The sequence below is a fragment of the Lactuca sativa genome, chromosome 8, assembly GCF_002870075.4.
Source record: "Lactuca sativa cultivar Salinas chromosome 8, Lsat_Salinas_v11, whole genome shotgun sequence".
NCBI lineage: Eukaryota > Viridiplantae > Streptophyta > Magnoliopsida > Asterales > Asteraceae > Lactuca > Lactuca sativa.
In genome coordinates this window covers 288,948,193-288,965,989 of record NC_056630.2, presented here as the reverse complement: position 1 = coordinate 288,965,989, position 17,797 = coordinate 288,948,193, and positions in this window count along the sequence as shown.

Here is a 17,797-nt window from a genome sequence, read left to right as displayed (position 1 = left end):
TCTACCCTCGTAGTAAGAAGGAAACCAGGGAGAGCAGCTACAACAAACCGCGAAAGCAATGCGATCAGAGAAGCTTTACCCGAAGTTCTCTAGATACGAGTTTTGGAATTGAGGACTCAAATTCCTAAGACACATCCTTATCAATGTGGAAATCCTTAAGGACTCTTTCAATTGATCGAAACCGTTGAGAAAACAGTCAGCGCAAAAGACGTCAGCAGGAATACCCCCAAAACTTTCGGGTCTCGCTGACTTACCGTCTTAGTCCCTTTGGGACTTCTCGTAAATTTCAGAATCCCCTTACGACTTTGACCATAAAGGAGCAACCCTTGACTGGAAAGAAAAGCAAAAGGAAGAAACCTTTGGAACTCCAGAATAAGAGACCAAATTCCTCTGGAAACCTCACTCTGGGCAGGTTTAGTACGCCTTGGAGAGCGTGAAAAGCCAAAACCCCAGATAATTATGCCTTTCGAGATTCTTGTAAGAATCAGTCTTGTAATCGCAGCTTCAATCTACTTCCGCGAGTTTGGTAAAGTACATTCTACCCGACGTGTCCCGAACTTGCAGAAGTATCTATTCGACGAGACTCTTGTAATCCTCCTCGACGAAATCGAGTTCCACAAGAGCCTCACCTTCGTGAAAGAACCATAGTGACCATGGACCGAAAGGTTAAGCGAACGCAGCAACGCTGCTCCCCATTAGTGAAAGTTTGCAGGAATACTAACCAAGGACCTGGAGTCACTTGGAGGCGCGATAATCAGTCGATTAGGAAGTATCCCCACATCATGGCTCGATTGTTCATGCCCACTCCTTGCCTAAGTTCAAAATTTCGGGACGAAATTCCCTCTAACGGGGGGATGATGTGACAACCGTCAATTTTCGGTCAAATCAAAGTCAACTAAAGTCAACAAGCCAAACCGATAAAATAATGTTGCATACTCATCGGGAGCATGCAAGATCCTTAAACAAGGCTTAACAGGGTTTACGGACCCTGCACTGCGAAGCCGAACACTCACATTCGTCGCACACAAAACCGCTCTCAATCGTTTTCACTCCATCTCTTCTTATCGGAAATCTCTCCCAAATCTCTCCAAGTATGTCAAATCTCTCCCAAATCTCTTTAAGAATGTGAAATATCTCCCAATATCTCTTTGTATGTGAAATCTCTCCCAAATCTCTCTCTGAATGAGAAATCTCTCCAAGAATGTCAAATCTCTGCCAAATCTCTCTAAGAATGTGAAATCTCTCCCAAATATCTCTTTGTATGTGAAATCTCTCCCAAATCTCTCTCTGAATGAGAAATCTCTCCAAGAATGTCAAATCTCTGCCAAATCTCTCTAAGAATGTGAAATCTCTCCCAAATATCTCTTTGTATGTGAAATCTCTCCAAGTATGTCAAATCTCTCCCAAATCTCTCCAAGTATGCCAAATCTCTCCTAAATCTCTCTAAGAATGTGAAATCTCTCCCAAATATCTCTTTATATGTGAAATCTCTCCCAAATATCTCTTTATATGTGAAATCTCTCCCAAATCTCTCTCTGAATGAGAAATCTCTCCAAGAATGTCAAATCTCTGCCAAATCTCTCTAAGAATGTGAAATCTCTCCCAAATATCTCTTTGTATGTGAAATCTCTCCAAGTATGTCAAATCTCTCCCAAATCTCTCTCAGTATGTGGAATCTCTCTCGAAATCTCTCCCAACTCTTTATAATCACTCGGGGCATCCCGACCTTCGAATTTGGCGAAAACAGCCCAAAAACGGAAGTCTACGCGAAAAACGGACCTTAGGAACCGAAACCCCTCTTAGGAACCGAAACCCCTCTTAGGAACCGAAACCGAACCCTTCTGAGCCGAAGGCTGCTCAACCGAACCCGAACGTTCGGCACCTTTCGGTTTTAACCTCTTCTCTTCTAATGGCTACCGAACCTTCTCTTCTGAGGACCGAGGACCGAACCTTCCCTTCTGACCTTCGGACCGAGCCCCTCGCCCTCGTTCCTTCTTCTGGCTCAGCCTCTCGCTTCCGAATCAGCACCATCCTGACCGAACCTCGGCTTAGGGACCGAACCTCGGCCTAGGACCGAGAGGCCTCGCTGGGAAGCGTTTTTCTCCCGGTTTTCGATTAAATTCGCGTTTTAAGCCCGTTTTTAATTGTTTTAACACGGGATTTTCACCCAAAACTTTATTTTAACATATAAGACCCCTAAATTAATGATTTAATCACATTTTAAGGATAAAACCTTATCCAAAAGAGAGTAGGTAAAGTACAAAGGTAGAGTGTTGACTTTACCTTATTTTATGACACAAGCAACCACTCCCACACCCACTCTATGACCAGCCACACCTCCCCACCTTACCTAGGTCACATCAATGTCCTTTCCACTCAATCATCACTCTTTCCCACGTTTTTGAGAGCTGAATATTCATCCTCTCTCCTCACTTCTCTCATTTGCTCTCATTTCACAAGAAGATCAAACTCTTTCCTCTCTCACTTTCTCTCTCTAGAAATTCGAGATTCAAGGGCTGATCTTGGGATTTTCCTCCACATCTGGTGCCAAAAAGCACGTTTAGTCCCTATTTTCAAAAATTAACTCGGACCGTCCGTCATATATCTAAAATTTGCACGCTTCATCCCTCATTAGTTTGAATTTGCATGTTGTATCCTTTGGAAGACATAAAAAGACTATTTTGCCCTCACTATTTTAATTTTAATTAAATTATAATTAAATTTGTATTAAAATAAAAAGAAAATAAAATAAAATAACCCACCCCTTCCCTTTCCCTTTCCCCTTTTCCTTCTACATTCCCTTTAAATCACAATTCACCGGACCACCACCACTCTTTTCACCTCCGAGATTCCCACCATCACCGCTTTATTCACCTCCAACCACCACCGCTCTAAACGTCGCCGGAGAAGAAGATCGAGAACCCACATGTCCCAAAGAAGAAAAAAGATTCAAATCGGAACACCGAAACGCCACCAACACCCACAAACTTCATCTTCCTCCGGCGAACATCATCTCACTGACCTCATCTTCCTCCGGTGTGCATCAAGAAACTCTTCTCTCTTCTCTGAAAGATTGACACCAACACATACACACAGACTCTCAATCTCCCTCAACTTCGTTGAACAACTCACATCGTCGTCACCTCCTAAACTCTCTCTGATCCACCATCCTATCTCCCAAAATCAAACCCCATAACTTAAAGCTACAGACAAACCCCACCACCCCATCGGTGGGTTTGGGTGGTTGTAGAAGCCGTTGGAAACAAACTCCATCTCCGTCAGAAACATCCTCCTCTCTCCCTTTCCGGAGATAACATCTTCATCACCGCCGACATTATCATCTCTTGTCTCACCCCTTTTATTTATCCTTCTCTCTTTTGAACCAAATCTCCAAGGCCATAGCCTTAAGCTTTGTTATTCACAGTGACAATGATTGAAGCATTGTAAATTTCCAAACCACAAATCGAACTAAGAAGAGGAGAGATCGGAGAGACTGAGTTCCAAACCACAAAATATACCTAAGGGGATCGACACTAACTATTTGTCGCCTTCATGGGGGTGATTGTCGCCATCGACGACTCTATTTCTGTCGCACCGGCATACACAAATTGAGCATCGATGTGGATGGTTTGTTCAAGGGGATTTAACCTGAAACCGGTTTCGTTAGGGTTTAATCCAGGTGATGTCGCTGCAATTTAACGTTTGCTTTGGGTTTATTCCATACAATTTAGGTTTGTTCCAGTGGAGCAACAGAAGTTGAGAGAAAGGAAGAGGTGTTGCGATGGTGGAACCTCTGATATTAAGTCTAATTATTAAAAAAAATCTAAAAACTGATAAAGAAATAAAAAAAATGAAAAAAGAAATTATTAAGGGTAAAATAGTCATTTTATGTCAATAGGGACTAAGCATGCAAGAAAAAACAAACATAGGGACGGTCCGAGTTAATTTTTGAAAATAGGGACTAAACGTGCTTTTTGGTACCTGCACGAGGGATGAATGGTGTAATTTACCCTTATGATTATTTCACTTCTTCCTACTCGAATCATGGATATCTTACACAAACTCTCTCATAATTGTGTTAGATCTTCGAATCTTCAAGTGATTCTTCAAGTGTTCTTGGGTTGAACACTTCTCTTCTTCAACACTTACCTACTGAAAATCACTCAAGGTGAGTTCATACCCCTACATTTTCATGTTTTCTCAAGTTTTTAAGAGGGGAATACAAGTAAAACAACAAGAACAAAACTAAACTTTTCTAACAGCCTACATCAGAAAATTTGGACCCCATTCACGGACTGTTTTGGACAACTTAAACATTTTTGTTTACAAAACTGTTTTAGGTGTAAGTAGTTCCAGTTCTTAGCTTTAAAATGACTACTTGCACATCTCCATACAATTTTTCTACAATTTATGGTGATTTTTACAAAACTGCCTATCATCTCAAACACCAATCCGGACCAGTCTGTGATTATGGACTTGGTCACACAAGTTAGAGGTCCCTAAAAATTATGGAAAAATTTATGAACCAACTAGACTCATTTTCCAAACTCTCAGAAGTTACAGAACTTGATTTGAACATTTTATGATTTTTTCTACAAATTTTCCAATAACAGCTACAGAAATTGTTATAAATAGAAAAACACAATAAATTTCATTTCACCTTGTAACATGTTGAGCAAGGTAATTATCATTATGTGATTATGTGTTATTGTAGTATGTGACATTTTTGTATTCATATCTAGATATACACCCGTTAGCAAATGAAATTTCACTAGATAATACATAGAAATAACCAAGTGTTATAATTAAAGTACACAATTACATACAAATGCATTATTAAACTATGTTAAGTATAGTTTATGTACTTTACTATTTCTACCCTTGTTTTTGATAAACTATAATAGGTATAGTTTATGATACTTTACATAATACAAATATATATTTTCAGAAGGGTACATTTATACAAAAGGAAACTTCCATTACGATAAGTGTAAATTCATTACAAAAGTGTTTTCATAAAAGAATTTTCATACTTTACAAACGTTTTGGGATAAACTATAATAGGTTTGATTTATGTTTCCATTAACACAACAAACACCTTTCGGAAGGTTTTTATTCCCACAGGAAAAGGTTTTACACTTATGCACACCACACGTAAACTTGTTAACCTAAATTGTGAGACATTCTCGTCTGTACGTCCGAGTACGGAATCTAATTCCTGCTAGTTATAATCAGAGTCTCCTGGAGGGAGAACGTGATAGTTGTGTATAGATCTATATTGGGTTTGACACCCCACACCTCGCTGCTAGCTACAGCCGGACCTGCAAGTCTGCGGGTGACAAGTGTCATTTTCATATTCGCGATGCCTGAGAAACATCGTAGCAGGTATACAGGTCATTAGTATGATTATAGCGGCTCACATAGGGATCTAACGACATAAGTTTACAGGAATTGCATAAATCAAAAGAGGTTTTATGATTATTTAAAATCACTTTTTATATCAATAATTACAGATATTATGGTATATTTTCAGTCTTGGTATTTAAGACCACACATCATTCATTACGGGATTTTTCTCAAATCTAAAAGGGGTTTTTTGTTGATTTAAAACCACAATTATATCTTTAAGTATGACAAAATACATATTCATTTCGGTTCTGGTATTTAGGACCACATAACTTCTATAAGGAAAATATTGGATTTTTCTTGGTGATATACATCTTCTTACAAAGATCGATTTTCAAACTCTTACTGTCAAAAGCTTATGAACTCACCAACCTTTGTGTTGACACTTTTTCAAACTACTTGTATTCTCAGGAATTCAACCACGTTTTGAGGATGGGACGATAAATCGTCAAACAGTTCATTTTGTATCATAATGTAATTGATTCGAATCATGTAAACATATACTTTGGTGTAACTTTTCAAATTATATTATGATGGTTGTATTTACTTTGAGCACTATTATACTCGTTGTTGTGATACTCTACATGAAGTCCTCCACCCCTGGACGTTTCCGCCATCCTTGGTTTGGGGGTGTGACACTAATTTCGTGTAAAAGGACTTTTACAGGCTTTGTGCTATTGGACCCCAAGGGCCTTCTGGTGCTGCTAGTAAAGTCGAGAATTCACCAAATGCGAGTCGGGCTAAGGGTCCTTCGCATTCACGATAGCCTTGAACGACGTAGGGAAATACCGGGGTTTCGCACCCTCTTTTTCCCCTCGGTTGTGGGCCTACATGAGTCCGAGTGGTTGGGTTAAGTGAATAGTGCGAGCGACGCCTAAGGGATCGTTTGTACGGTTGTCAACTAGCCATTTTCATTAATGTAGGTTTACAACAATTCACAATCCACAATTAATCCAACGACTCCGGAGCTCAACGAATACACCTGTCGTAACGAAATAACGAAACATAAATTATTTAATGCAAAGTATTAGGAAAACGTCGGGTTTTCCTAGGGTTTTCAATTAATACACCTACGAACTACATACCGAGTTTTACAAATCGTACTCTTACATTTATAGAAACAAACAAGCATACTTACGGATCTTCACGCCCTTTTTACTATACTATTTTCAGAAAATATCGGATTTTCTGGTGGTTTTCAAAACAATACAAAACATTGGATTTCAAACATTACTTATGAACTCACCAACATTTCATATGTTGACGTTTTTCAAAATACTTGTATTCTCAGGTAACAGGTAAACCGAAGGAAAAATGTACTCAGCAATGTCTTATTGTTTGTTTAACTAGTATTGAACAATCTACCTTTGGGAATGTAATATTTTGAAACAATGTACTGAATGTAAACGCTATCAGTTGTAATATTCCAATGCTTGGTATTGTATGATGTTATGTTTCATGTATATTCATTGTGATGGTATTCAATTGAGTCACAACAGCCCCCGGACGTTTCCGCCGTCTGGTTCGGGGGTGTGACAGGTTGGTATCAGAGCTCTGTTTATAGTGAACTAGCATATCTAACCATACATTGATATGCAACTATAAACCAAAAAAGGGACTAACTTAACTCTGAACAAAACAAGTAAAAATACAACAATAAAACACCTTTGCTTGCATTAGGAACAAGGAACATAACGTCGAACCGAACAAAATAATGCTAGTATCTCGGTTAATTCAGGATTGTTCTTAGTAGTACCAAGGAGTGGATGTAGCCTGATCAACTACATTCTCTCCAAAGTATAACTAACACACGTTCTGATGAGATCGTGATAGTTAGGGAACCTAAAACTATACCCCTTTATCACCAAAAAGAGAACGTCTGTTTAGTCTGCAATAGTGGAAGAGGCATAGGATAATATTAGTGAACTTTTACGTGTTTTGTTATGATATTACAAATTGCTATGTGTTGCGAATCTATGATTGTATGCTAAATGATAGAAGTACTTAAGTTCGTGCCATACACCTAGTCAGTAGGATCACAACCTCACGGAAACCACGTACACTCAACATCTTTCCGTTTAGCGACAAGAATATGCCTCACCGACCTACTCACGGAAACCCTGGACCAACCCCACCCGAAGTTGACTCAGCCCCATTCCAGGCAGCAGTCTCTGCTGCGGTCACTGCAGCGATGTCACAAATTCATCAGGGGAACAATGGAGGAGTCAACGGGCAAGGGGCCGGGAGTTCAAAAAACGGAATGAATCAAGGACCCACCAAAACATGTACCTAAAAGGACTTTACAAAAGCCAAACCACGAACTTTTAACAGCACTGGAGGAGTGATCACTCTGAAGCGATGGATCGAGAAGGTGGAATTGGTATTCGAGATATGCGATTGTCCTGAGCAGATGAAAGTGAAGTTCGCGGCCTGCACTTTTGTCGATCAAGCGCTCACCTGGTGGAACGGACATGTGGAAGCCATGACACTTCCTGTAGCCAACTCTATGCCGTGGGCGGAGATGAAAGAAATGTTGATAGCTGAATACTGCCCACGAGGTGAGATTCAGAAAATGGAGCAAGATCTGTGGAACCTCACTGTGCAGAATGCGAATATTGATGCCTACATATCGAGATTTAGTGAACTGTCTCTGTTGTGCCCGGGTATGATCACCTTGGAAGGAAAGAAGATTGAGCGATTCATCTGGGGACTAACATCACCAATTCAAGGAAATGTGATAGCTGCAAACCCCGAAACATTTGACAGTGCAAAAAGATTGGCAAAGAAGTTGTATGACCATAACAACAAGAAGGGTGAGAAGCCAGCGGAGGCTGAAGGAAAAAAAAAAGGAAGGTGATGGCAAGAAGGGGAAGAACAATAAGAGGAAGGGGCGTCAGGGCCCCGAGACCTCTAAAAAGCAGCAGACAGTGGCAGTTAACACTGTCACCGCACCGGTTCCAGCCACACCACATGCTCCAGCCTCAGCTACTTCAAATGCTTCAAGACCTTATTCCGGTAATCTTCCCAAGTGCAACAAGTGCGGTTTCCATCACAATGGAGAATGCAAGGAGTTACAGTGCACCAGTTGCAACCGAAGGGGACACACGGCGATGTACTGCAGGACCTACCCTCCCCATAACCAACAACAGGGAAACAGCAACCACAACAACAATCGCAACAACAACAACGTCACCACCGGCGGCAACAATGCAGGGCCTAGCCACACCTGCTATGGGTGTGGGAGGACTAGGCATTTCCGTTGAGACTGCCCTAACAACAACAATCTAGGAAACGGAGGAACAGGAAGGATGCTAACTATGGGTCAGGGAGAGGCGATTCAGGACCCCGCTGTTGTTACCGGTACGTTTCCCCTAAATCACACTTATGCATGCATCCTATTTGACACCGGAGCGAAGCGAAGTTTCGTAAGCAATAAGTTTAAACATTTATTAAAACAACAGCCCCAGAAGCTAAATGAAACCTTTACGGTGGAAATGGCCAATGGGAAAACCGAATCTACCGGGGAAATCTACATCGGATGTACCCTAACCCTCAATCAACACGTCTTTCGAATAGACTTGATGCCTGTATCAATTAGGAGTTTCGATGTGATTATTGGCATGGACTGGTTAAGCCCCCACCATGCTGAAATCATGTGTCACGAGAAGGCCGTTCGCCTTCGCCTTCCCAATCACGAAACCCTAGTAATTTACGGAGACAAACCTAGCATGAACCTCCGCCTCATCTCGTGCATCAAGGCACAAAAACATCTACGAAAGAACAACTTGGCGTTCCTGGCTCACATAGTTGATAAAACCAAGGAAGAGGTTAACGTTCAAGACATTCCCGTAGCATGTGAGTTCCCAGACGTGTTTCCTGAAGATCTTCCAGGAGTGCCCCCAGAGAGACAAGTGGAGTTTCGAATTGACCTCGTTCCAGGAGCAACTCCTCTCGCTAAATCACCCTATCGGCTAGCTCCTGCTAAGATGTAGGAATTGTCCAGCCAACTCAGTGAACTCTTGGACAAGGGATTCATCCGCCCTAGTTACTCGCCATGGGGAGCTCCAGTCCTTTTTGTCAAAAAGAAGGACGTATCTTTTAGAATGTGCATCGATTACAGAGAGTTAAATAAACTTACTGTTAAAAATCGCTACCCACTCCTGCGAATCGATGATCTATTTGACCAGCTCCAAGGAGCTAGTTATTTTTCTAAAATAGATCTACAGTCCGGATACCATCAACTCAAAGTCCGGGAAAGGATATTCCAAAAACCGCATTCCGAACTCGCTACGGACATTACGAATTTGTCGTAATGCCCTTCGGTCTAACAAATGCCCCTGCCGCATTTATGGACCTGATGAACCGGATCTGTCGACCATTCCTCGACAACTTTGTCATTGTTTTCATCGATGACATCCTCGTCTATTCCCGAAGCAAAGAAGAGCATGGCCAACATCTTCGACAAATCCTAGAAACTCGGCGATCGGAAAAGCTATACGCAAAACTCTCCAAGTGTGAGTTCTGGCTCCGGAGTGTGAACTTCCTAGGTCATGTAGTCAGCCAAGATGGAATTCATGTGGATCCCTCAAAGGTCAAAGCTATTGAAGGATGGGCAATCCCGACAACACCTACGGAAATCCGTCAGTTCTTGGGTCTAGCAGGCTACTATAGGAGATTCATTCAAAACTTCTCTAAGATCGCCAAGCCACTTACCTCGCTTACACAAAAGGGCGTACCATTCAAATGGACGGACAAACAAGAAGTCGCATTCCGAACCCTGAAACAAGCTCTCTGTAGTGCCCCGGTATTGTCGCTACCGGAGGGAACGGAAAATTTCGTGGTCTACTGTGACACGTCAAATCAGGGATTAGGTTGCGTTCTCATGCAGCGTGGAAGGGTGATAGCTTACGCATCCCGTCAACTAAAGATGCACGAAGTAAATTATATGACCCATGACCTAGAATTGGGAGCCGTGGTCTTCGCCCTGAAAATTTGGAGGCATTACCTATACGGTACGAAGTGCACCATCTTCACGGACCACAAGAGTCTCCAACACATCTTGAACCAGAAAGAGTTGAACATGAGGCAACGAAGATGGGTTGAATTATTAAACGATTACGAGTGTGAGATCAAGTACCACCCGGGCAAGGCCAACGTGGTAGCCGACGCATTAAGTCGGAAGGAGTACTCAAATCGTCGTACGAAAACTCTCTCTATAACCATTCAATCTCACCTAGTCACTCAAATTACAGTAGCCCAGTCGGAGGCCATGAAAACGGAAAATAGGGCAAGCGAAGCATTGCGCGGAATGGAGGAGAACCTAGAGGCAAAGGAGAATGGAGTATACTATTTCATCGTATTTGGGTCCCTAAACTCGGAGGATTTAGGGAGGTAGTTATGAAGGAAGCCCACAAGACACGATACTCCATTCATCCCGGCTCAGACAAGATGTATTTAGATATTAAACAACACTACTGGTGGCCTAACATGAAGGCAGAAATTGCTACCTATGTTAGTAAGTGCCTTACGTGTGCCAAGGTAAAGGTGGAGTATCAGAAGCCCTCAGGGTTATTACAGCAACCGGTAATTCCTGAGTGGAAATGGGAGGGGATTTCTATGGATTTCGTGACCAAGCTACCCAAAACGTCGGATGGACTAGGCACCATATGGGTAATAATCGACCGACTGACGAAATCTGCCCATTTCCTGCCAATAAAAGAATCCTACAAGATGGAGAGATTGACACGTTTATACATTCGAGAAATCGTGAGACTCCACCGAGTACCAGTGTCTATTATCTCGGATAGGGACAGTAGGTTCACTTCACGTTTTTGTCAATCACTCCATAAGGCATTGGGAACTCACCTCGACATGAGCACCACTTATCATCCACAAACGGATGGTCAAAGCGAACGAACCATTCAAACGCTCGAAGACATGCTCCACGCATGCATGATAGACTTTGGGAAGTCTTGGGATACCCACTTACCTTTAGTCGAATTCTCGTATAACAATAGTTATCATTCGAGCATCAAGGTCGCTCCTTTCGAAGCACTGTACGGGCGTAAGTGTAGATCACCATTATGTTGGGCTGAGGTGGGCGATACCCAACTAGCAAAAACACATACGTCAGACAAGGCGCTAACGGGACCGGAGATCATTCGTGAAACCACGGAAAAGATCGTCCAAATCAGAGCTCGATTACAAGCATCGCGCGACCGACAAAAGAGCTACGCCGATAAAAGGCGAAAGCCCTTAGAATTTCAGGTCGAGGATCGAGTACTGTTGAAAGTCTCACCTTGGAAAGGAGTTATTCGTTTCGGAAAACGGGGAAAACTGAACCCACGATACATTGGACCTTTCGAGATCGTCGCCCGAATAGGTCCAGTGGCGTATAAGTTGCAGCTACCTGCAGAGCTAAACAATGTTCACCCCGTGTTCCATGTCTCTAATCTAAAGAAGTGTCTATCGGATGAAACACTCGTCATTCCCCTTGACGAAATCAAAATCAATGAGAATCTCCTGTTCGTGGAAGAACCGGTTGAAATCATGGACAGGGAGGTGAAGCGTACTAAGCAAAGCCGCATCCCGATCGTGAAAGTACGGTGGAACACGAAGCGTGGGCCAGAATTCACATGGGAGCGCGAAGACCAAATGAAGCAGAAATGGCCTCACCTATTCTAGCATTCTCAAATCTAGCTTTCAAACAGAATTTCGGGACGAAATTCCCTCTAACGGGGGGATGATGTCACAACTAGAAATTTTGTGTCATGTAATCTCTACACTCAAGTAAAATGTAGAATCAAAAACTTAAAGGGCGTGTAAGATGCTTACTCTATGACATCTAATTTTCAAACAAATACACCATACAAGTACTACAAATAGTCAACAAGCAATTGGAAACCCTAGAAGTTCTTGTTAGGTCCATTTTGGACTAGGACTTCCTTATTGGACTCATTGGGCCAATAAGCCTCCAATTTGACTATCATGAGATTAGAACCTTTAAATGGGCTCTAATTGGACCCACGTCCATTTATTTCAACATTTTGGGCCATATTGGGCCTAGAATGAAATAAATTAAAAACTATGAACCATGATTAACCCAAACTAGCCCAACAAAGTGTAAAAATCATATTATATTTTTTTTGGGCCAAAGATCATCCAACTTAACTTCTATATGGGCTTAGGGGCAATAAAGCCCAAAAACCTTTCTTCCTTTCCAAATTCTCGGCCCAAAGCCCAAATCCAAGAAGAAAGGGGTTGACTTCTTCCATGCCACCTCACTAATGTCCCACATATTTCCATGCATGGACCAACATGCATCTAAGAATGTCAACACAACCCTTTCTCTTCTCTCCCTTCTTGTCTCGGCCGTTTCCAACACACACACACACACTTTCATCACTTTTCACATATCAAACACTCTAAAAAATACACCTTCACCTCTCTTCACAAAATTTCGAAGATTCAAGGGCATTCAAGGAGATTTTCCACAAGAATCACCATCCAAGGTAAGGTTATACTTAAAACTATGACCTAGGTTCTTTGATCTATCAAACATCTCTTCTTAACTCATAAGAAATCACGATCTTGCATCCTAGAACCACCTCAAAGCAGAGATCTTCATCAAAGTGTGCTAGGGCCAAAAATCACCTCATTTTTCTTCCATCCTTTCTCCAAAACCGAAACCACACCCAAGGTGAGCTTCATACCCCCTTATTTTCGGTTTTTATAAGTTTTGTGGGGGGGGAGATTACAAGCAAACATGTAGATCTATGATTATGTGTATGCTTTGTATGATTTCTATGTTTATTTACATATTCTTATGTGTTCATGGTGTTGAAACTAGTCAAAAAGACCTTAAAATCGAGATTTGCATTATGATGTATGAAACAAATGCTAAACATATCATTACACATAAGTCACTACTAAAAAATAACCAAGTTGGTTAAGATGAACTCCTTGGGCTAAAAATCTCATTTTTGGACTCAAAATGCTAAAAATATGAAATTTAAGGGCCCAAAATGTAAAAATACAAATTCTGAGGGTTGATATGTGTCAAAACAGTTTCATCAAGGGATTTTCCAGAAAAATTACACTTTGGAATGATTAAAATGTAAAATTTTAAGCTTAATGGGCTAAAAATGAACTTTTCGGCCCAATAAGGCCCAATATGCGAGATTTGCAAAGTTGAGGGGCTGAAAATGTATTTTGCTGTAAAACAGGGGACTACTAGTGCCCCAAGTCCATTTCAAAGGTTAAAAATGCTTTTCATATTCAAAAGGGACCAAAGATGCAAAAAATTTCTATTTTGGGCCAAAAGTGTAAAAATTGCAAAAACATGGGTTTCAGCTGAAAAAGTTTCATTTTGTGGGACTAAAACTGTTTTTCAAAAAGCTTGGAGCTGAAAAATACCTTTTCCACAAGTTTTGATACTAAAGTGTCAAGAAAAACGTTAGAGGACTAAAATATAAATTCTTTGATATAAGGGGTCCAAAAGTGTAAATTCATCCAAAAGAAAGGGGCTGGAAAATGTAAAATACTAATGTCTTAAATAATGAACCCGACACGATGAAATACTAGTACCTCGACTATCGGCAAAATTCAATACACCTTCAACACCAAAATCGTTATCAAACGAATTGATTCGGTCTCGAATCAATAAAAATCTGAAACTACTAACACGATGATATTTCAATACACACATGGAAATCTCGGGAACTCAATACACACGCGGGAATACACCAGACGTCGATACACCATCCTTGGGCCCAAAAGTTTCAAATCATGCTTGTTGGGCCTAGCTAGCCCGATGACATGATCTTTAGGCCCGAAGGAAACTCGCTTACATGTAGTTGGGTCTTATATGACCTAATTTCGTGTAAAAGGACTTTTACAGGCTTTGTGTTGTTGGACCCCAAGGGCCTTCTGGTGCTGCTAGTAAAGTCGAGAATTCACCAAATGCGAGTCGGGCTAAGGGTCCTTCGCATTCACGATAGCCTTGAACGACATAGGGAAATACCGGGGTTTCGCACCCTCTTTTTCCCCTCGGTTGTGGGGCTACATGAGTCCGGGTGGTTGGGTTAAGTGAATAGTGCGAGCGACGCCTAAGGGATCGTTTGTACGGTTGTCAACTAGCCATTTTCATTAATGTAGGTTTACAACAATTTACAATCCACAATTAATCCAACGACTCCGGAGCTCAACGAATACACCTGTCGTAACGAAATAACGAAACATAAATTATTTAATGCAAAGTATTAGGAAAACGTCGGGTTTTCCTAGGGTTTTCAATTAATACACCTACGAACTACATACCGAGTTTTACAAATCGTACTCTTACATTTATAGAAACAAACAATCATACTTACGGATCTTCACGCCCTTTTTACTATACTATTTTCAGAAAATATCGGATTTTCTGGTGGTTTTCAAAACAATACAAAACATTGGATTTCAAACATTACTTATGAACTCACCAACATTTCATATGTTGACGTTTTTCAAAATACTTGTATTCTCAGGTAACAGGTAAACCAAAGGAAAAATGTACTCAACGATGTCTTATTGTTTGTTTAACTAGTATTGAACAATCTACATTTGGGAATGTAATATTTTGAAACAATGTACTGAATGTAAACGCTACCAGTTGTAATATTCCAATGCTTGGTATTGTATGATGTTATGTTTCATGTATATTCATTGTGATGGTATTCAATTGAGTCACAACAGCCCCCGGACGTTTCCGCCGTCTGGTTCGGGGGTGTGACACCTTGGGTTTTGCTTAGGCCCTAAGCGAAGGATAACTAGGGTTTCCCCTAAACCCTAGATCCTTCAACTATATAACGAGCCTCCTGGTTCACATTTGAGGAAACTGATTTCTTTGGAAGAAACCCTGGCCGAATTGCATACTCCCTCCCCTATCTCTTCTATTTTCCTTCTTGCTAGTTTGGGTGTGATTCCATTAGAGGCATTACACTTGTGGTGCTAAGCTTCCAAGAAGATCAAGATCAAGATCAAGGGAATTATCAATTGTTTACTATAACAATTGAAAGGTATGTAATTACTAAACCCTAGTTTGTAAATTTCGATTATAGCCTCTCTCCTCTAGGGTTCTTGTTTTGCAATTCAAAGTTGTATGTTCAATAGTTAAAACATAGATCCAAAGTAGGTTGCATGTGAACTTAGGAATTGTTTTCTAGTTTATTTGTTTTACCTAAAACCCATCAGTGGTATCAGAGCCATTGTTTGTTCTAAATTGAATTGCTATAATTGTTGAATTGCAAAATTAGGGTTTATAGCCATTAAACCCTAAAGGCCATTTTTCGATTTTTAGGGTTGTGGATCAAAGGGTTTGTTTCGAAAACCCTAGCCTCCAAAGAACCCTAATCGAAATTAGGGTTAGGGTTTTGAAAACCCTAGCCTCCTCCCTTGTAAATTTCGAATTTGCTAGCCTTTTTTTAGGGTTTCTTGTTTTGGATAATTGTTACTTGATTAGATTAATTGGATAATTATCCTTTACCCTATTTTTCGAAATTTAGAGGGATAATGATTAGGATTAAATTAATTGATTAATTTAATTAGATAATTTTTACAAGATTTAATAAATTAATTAAAAGTTAATTAATAAATAAATATTAAATCTAATTAATTGGTTTATTTAAATTTAAAATTTAATAGTTTAAATTTCGAAAATTTATATAAACCCTTGGAGTTTTAAAATGTTTTAAAACACAACTTATATATATTATAATTAAAAGTTAAATATTATATATGTATAAGAATATGGTCAGTCAAATCGCTAGTATGTCTCATTCACGAAGCTAGTCTATAAGGGGGTATAAGGAAACTGCCTATAAAATGGTAGTTGAATGGGTGTCCACTCTCACCCACCGCTTCCTTGATTAGTGGAGGGTCGTTAGCAGAACGGATTTGATAGGACAACTACTTCTCATTAAAAGTATAATGCTATTAAAGAAAGTACTAGAACACTATTTTTCAAAATCCCAACTCTAGTTACTTTAGGAAAAATGTGAAAAGTATGTTAATCCATGAACTTGCACATTATGCTTTATTGGTCGTTAGTGGAGCGTGTGTGGTTAACCGACACACTAAAAGGCACTAATAAAGAGTAGTAATGGGTATCTTATAATTATCATTTTGATGGAGCGTGTGTGGTTTACCGGCACATCAATAGTTAATGAAAAAGACAATAAGGTTACCAAGCACATTTGCATGGTTATTCACATCTAGTTTGTGATCCTCGGTATCCCAGTCACAAATAGTAGAGCATAATCCGAGATTAAAACATACCATTAAATAGTTTTAATGTATCTCAAAAGAATTAGGAATTTCACTTCGCTTATTTTGTCTAATGGTGGAATTGGTGAATCGTCATTCACCTACCTTTATGAGATTTGAACTTGGATCTCGGCATCCCATTTCTAAGTTGTAAATCGTCATAGTTGGGTCCTAAACTTGATATGATATCTTTGGGTTATTATATTGAGGTGTCTTGAAATCTAACTAAAACTATCTTTCTTTTCAGATGTCTACTCCTGGAAACACTTCTGCTTCATCATCCTCCAGCCACAACTTCTCTCTACTAAACATATGCTCCAAAGTCGTTATGGATGGCTCCAACTATAACGATTGGATGCGTAACATCAAGATGGTGCTTAGATTCGAGGACAAAGAGTATGTCCTTGAACAGGATCTCAAAGAACTTGATGAGTCCAAAGCCACTCCTGAAGAGTATGCTGCCTACAAGAAACACTATGATGATGCTACCAAAGTGGCATGCATCATGGTTGCAACCATGTCCCCAGAATTGCAGAGGTGCTATGAGGACTACTGGCATTTTGAGATGAACAAGGACCTTATGGAAAAGTACCATAAGCGAGCTCGTCAAGAAAAGTTTGAGGTAGTCAAGTCACTCATGGCTTGCAAGATGAAAGAGGGGGAATCGGTTGTATCTCATGTGCAAAGAATGCAACGCTACATAGAGCGTTTGGTCAAGCACAACATTCACTTCGATGAGGAATTGGCCATTGAGATATAATATAAAGTTCAATCGGGATTGAACTCCCCATTCCTTTGAATCATAATCATTTTCCCACAATAGGGATTTTGAGTTTAATGAGATTAAACTCCCCATTAAACCCCAAATTAAACTCCCATTGGAGATGACCTTATATTAAATTAATTACATTAGATTAGAAAATAAAATAAAATAAATATAGATTATAATGTGATATAACTTCACATATGTATTTAAATCAATGATTATAATTATATATAACTAAAAGAAATATCTTTTAAGTAATAATTTAAATTAAACTCCCATTGGGCAAGTGTCTTACTTGTGTCAATGTTAAGGAAGAATATCAAA